The sequence below is a fragment of the Schistocerca gregaria genome, unplaced genomic scaffold, assembly GCF_023897955.1.
Source record: "Schistocerca gregaria isolate iqSchGreg1 unplaced genomic scaffold, iqSchGreg1.2 ptg000764l, whole genome shotgun sequence".
NCBI classification, from domain to species: domain Eukaryota; kingdom Metazoa; phylum Arthropoda; class Insecta; order Orthoptera; family Acrididae; genus Schistocerca; species Schistocerca gregaria.
In genome coordinates, this window is record NW_026062135.1 from 50,001 (window position 1) to 55,000 (window position 5,000).

The 5,000-nt window shown below is 50.1% G+C and overlaps 1 pseudogene; it reads right to left on the minus strand.

The window, feature by feature from the left end:
* Nucleotides 1-4,704: 4,704 nt before the first annotated feature.
* Nucleotides 4,705-5,000, minus strand: part of LOC126321772 (large subunit ribosomal RNA) — a 3,008-nt pseudogene continuing 2,712 nt past the window's right edge.

Below are 5,000 nucleotides of genomic sequence, written 5' to 3' on the forward strand. Positions count from 1 at the left end.
ATAACGCCAACGCCTTTGCAGCAGTCTGCTGAATGTGTACCCCAAAATTCCAATGTTCATCCAAGTACACACCCAGGTATCTAGCTGAGCCACGCCTAGCAACCATCACATCATCGATTCTGATGGTTGGGTCTCTATTGAGCTTACCCTTTAGTAACATGTACAAGGACTTCCTAGGCGCTACCCTTAATTTGGAGCGACCACACCATGTCTGCAAGAGCCCAACAGCTACCCTTGCACGCTCTTCTATTGTAGCTCTACTGTTCCCTTCCACAAGTATGACTAGGTCGTCCGCGTAGGCCACGGCACCCAGGACTGAAGCATCCCCCTGCAAGATGTTCAACAGCGGTTCCATGGTAATGTCCCAAAAAACCGGACCAAATACTGATCCCTGGGGACACCCCCGAGATATCCTCTTGGTCACCACAGTCCCCGGAGCCGCAATCCTTGCCAGTCTGTCATTACAGTAGGCCTCCAGACAACGATACAGCAACCCAGGACACTCCATCTCCCGCAAGCGGGAGAAGAGTGCGGGCCACCACAAGTTGTCGAAGGCCCCTGAAATATCCACCATAATACCCAGAACATACTTCGTACTGGCTGAGTGGACAATCCGAGAAACCTCGTTGATCGCGTCCTGAGTGGAGCGACCCTTCCGGAATCCGAACTGCCGATCACTCATGCCATACAAAGTCCTGTGGCTCAAAAGTCTGTCAGTAAGTAACTTCTCAAAGGTCTTTCCAAGTACATCCAAGAGACAGATCGGTCTATAAGACTTGGGTAATTGAGGGTCCTTGTCAGGGCCCTTCTTGATAATAACTACATCGGCAATCTTCCACCTGGTTGGATAGACTCCATGGTGTAAACACACATTGAAAACTTTAGCCAGATCTGGAGCCAACTGGGGTGCTAGATACTGCAAAATCTCGGCCGGCACCTTGTCAGGACCAGGCGCTTTCCTCTGTGCAAATGAGTGAAGTGCAGCCACCACCTCCTCTACAGAGAAGGGGTAAACGTGCACTTCATTCACATATGGCTCCAACAATGCTTGTCGTGTTCTTCGCTGCTCCTCCGTATCCTCTTCTTCAACATCATCTGGTAGCAAAACGTTCAGCAGTACATTAGCAGTTTCCTCCCACGTTGTAGTACACCGGCCATCTTCCAACCGCAAAGTTGACAGCATCCCTGGAGATCTGATCTTCTCTCTCACAAGCTTGTATGGAACCCCCCATGGGTCCAGACCGAGCTGCTCGTTAACGAAATTCTGCCATGATTGCCTCCTTGCCTGCTGAATAGCATGCTGGTATCTATCCTTCAGGCGGCGATACCTCCTCAAGTGAAACTGTCTCTCTTCATGCCCAAAGCTCCTTTGATAGTTACTCCGCGCCCTCCTGACAGAGCGCTTGAGCGCGGTCAGTTCTGGGGACCACGGAGTAGCCTGCGTACGAACATACCTCGCCACCCGGGGGACTGCTGCAGCAATAGCCGCCTCAATGGATGCCAGCAGATCGGCAACCACATCATCCACATTCTGTATTTCCGCCTCAGAGCCCAGCCCTGGAGGACGAAACTCCTGTGATAGTCGGTCCCAATCAGTTTTCCGGTAATTATACCTTTCCTCCCAATCCCCAGTATCTTCCACAACCTCAGTACAATACTCAAAGAATATACAATTATGGTCACTCACTGTGAGATTGTCAACAACTCTCCAGTCACAAACGTGCGGTGCCGAGCTCTGAGTTGCCAAAGTCACATCAATATTGGAAACAGCACCCGCCCTCCCTGAAAAGGTAGGTGGGTGTCCAGGTTGATTCATCACATCAAGATGCATTTGCATAATCAAGTTCTCGAGCTCGACACCCCGCTCATCCTGCTCCGCACTGTGCCACAGAGGAGACTTGGCGTTCGCATCCATACAGACTATTACAGACTTGCCTTGTAAAGTTCTGAGTATCCAGTCCAACTGATCCAAAAATCCAGTTATATGCTGCCGAAATTGACAGTATACATTAACAATGAAAACTAAATTCGTCAACAAATTAAGTTGCACCACAATCACATGTTCATTACAAAATTGTGTTAAAACAGTGGTCTTGATCAGTTTATTCAGCACTACAACAGCAGTCATAGGATTCTCCCCTGAGGAAACCACTTGCGCGGACGCAGGAAATCCGGGAATCCGACCAGCACAGGAGGCCGGCTCTTGGATCACAAGAATATCCAGTAACTCTTCCTCCGCTATCTTTCTCAGCTCTTGCGCAACCAGATGGCTGCGCATAGCATTAATCTGCAGCAACCTGAATCGCCCCATTAGCCAGGGGGATAGAAAACATGAAGGCGGCTAGCAGGCCAAGGCTTCGAAAAATCCGAGACATTTCGTCCATACATCTTGACCATATCTCTGTAAATTTTCTCTATATCAAATTTCCGGCCCCTTCTAGCAAACACCTTCTCCACCAAAAGTTTTAGATCATCAGGTTGCGTTGGAATATTAGCAGCATGCAAATGAATGCAGTCAACATCCTCCAAGGCTGGGTAAGTAATATCTTCCCCACCCCTATGCTCTGTTCTAACAAGCTGCCTCAGTGCAACAGTTAACAATGCAGGCTCTTCAAGCCTTGACAATCGCAACTTGAGGTCGAAATTATCATAGGTGTCACCTGGACCAACTGCATTGTAAGATACACCGCCACCATCACTATTTACACATTTTACATCGGTAACATTCACAATATTTACATCTGAACCTTCACTACCACCACCACCTCCAACTTCAATAGGGACTAAAGACACACCATGTCGGTCTTGATTTGAGAAATCTTGGATCACAGACTCCTCCACACTGGCACTCAATGGCCGACAAGTTAGCCGACCCATAGCTGCCTCCAAGTCGACCTCCGTCTGGACGCCGACCTCCACCATCAGACTGCCCGTGGAACCCCGAACGTCGTCGGAGCAGAGTAAAGAACCTGTGGACAGAGCCTTATAAATTAACCTACCCCTCTCTGCGTCCCTCTTTTCTTTACTAGGTGATTTTTTCTTTGGCGCCTTACGGGTCGCCATAATCTGTCCTCTGTACAATCCTGTCTAAGAACATTCGGTAGGTGGGGCAATCCTTCGGTCCTCCACACTTCCTACCACGTTTCTTACATGGTATGCACACAGGAGGTCTGTCCTTATTAGGGCAGTCCCTCCTTTCATGCCCCACCAGCCCGCAGTGAGCACATACAGCCTGATCTTCACTACAATATTTGTTTGTATGATTTAAGTCTTGGCACTTGGTGCATCGTGGCACCGCCAAGTAATCCTTAATGTTTAGTGCAGAGTATCCTACATATAACCTCCCGATTCTTGTTAATGGCTTCCAAAGTTCAGGTGAAACCTCCACCACATGATGCACAGTCAGCTTCTCCCTCGGCCCTACTTTAAATCGCAACCTGAACTGACTGTCAAACTCCTCCCTCGTCATAGACACATCAAAATTCTGTGTATATATCGCATCCAACAGGCTGTCCGCATTCATATGAGTAGGAACATCATACAGGCACATCAAAGGCCTGCGTTTCCTTGGCGGTTCACACTTAACCTTCTCCATCAATTCCTGATTTGCCATTATTCTTTGACTATCTTCTTGTGTAGCTGTCTCAACAATTAGTACATTTTTAGCAGTCCTGACCGTGTTAATTTTAATTTTGTCACGTTTGGGATTAATGCATTTTTCGAAAGCAGTCTTAACAGCACGTATATCCTCGCCTGCCTTTGGTTTAATAAATACAGTCGGGTATGTCTTTTTAATATTGTGCTCAATTGTTTCCCTTGCCGACGGTGCTTTAGCCACAGGGGCACTCGCAACCGCGGCATAAGACCGTGCCACTGCGGGCTGACCTCTGAGACGCTCATTCTCTTTCTCTAGTTCCAACAACCGACCCTCAAGTTGTGAGTGGGCCATCGCCCATCGAGCTACACAGTCCCTAATGTGATTAATCGCGTAGTTGCTGATCTTACCGTTTTTAACACTAGAATCCAGCAACTTCAAAAAGCGCGTGTGTCGCTCAGCGACAGTCAAATTCTCCTCCATCACCGAATCGCCCTCGAGCGCATTATCACTCTCTACATTTTCAGCCATATTGACGAATTAGAGAGTGAAAAATGGAGGCCCGTCTCTTTCCCCGGACCGGCCTCTCTGGCATGGGGGGAGGCTAAATGCAGCTCGCTCACCGGTCCCGCCCCTTGACCAAGAGCTTTCCACAACAGAGCTGCTAGGTTTAGCACGCCGTGGGTACAGCGCACTAGTCCTCTTCGACGGCTGCACCATCGAGGTTTTCACCCGCTCCCTTGCCGACGAATGCCACCCGCATTCCGGGAGAGCGGATTCACCCTCCGTCCTTCGCCCCCTACTAGGCCGAGTTCCCACCAAAGGCTAAAGACCCGGTCCTACTCAGGTGCCGGGCCGGTCCCCCAGACATTCAGGGGTTTGGACCCATCTAACCTAACCGGGGACATGTCACCACGCCCCGGCTTGGCGGATCATGCCCCGGATATCCAGGGGCAAGGCGGGTGACCTTCGCCGACTTGGGCCAGGTTCCCGCCGCGAAGAGTGCAGCCGCCGGAACCGGTGTGCAAGATGTTCAGCACACCGTCGCCCCCCTGCCCTTTAGTCGCCCGAAGGCTTAACAGCTCCACCACGAGAAGGCGGGCAGGGGCACTTGGGAAGGAGAGGCTGGCTGGTCGAGACGCATCCACTAGATCGCGTGTAGATAGGGACAGCGGGAATCTCGTTAATCCATTCATGCGCGTCACTAATTAGATGACGAGGCATTTGGCTACCTTAAGAGAGTCATAGTTACTCCCGCCGTTTACCCGCGCTTGCTTGAATTTCTTCACGTTGACATTCAGAGCACTGGGCAGAAATCACATTGCGTCAACACCCGCTAGGGCCATCGCAATGCTTTGTTTTAATTAGACAGTCGGATTCCCCCAGTCCGTGCCAGTTCTGAGTT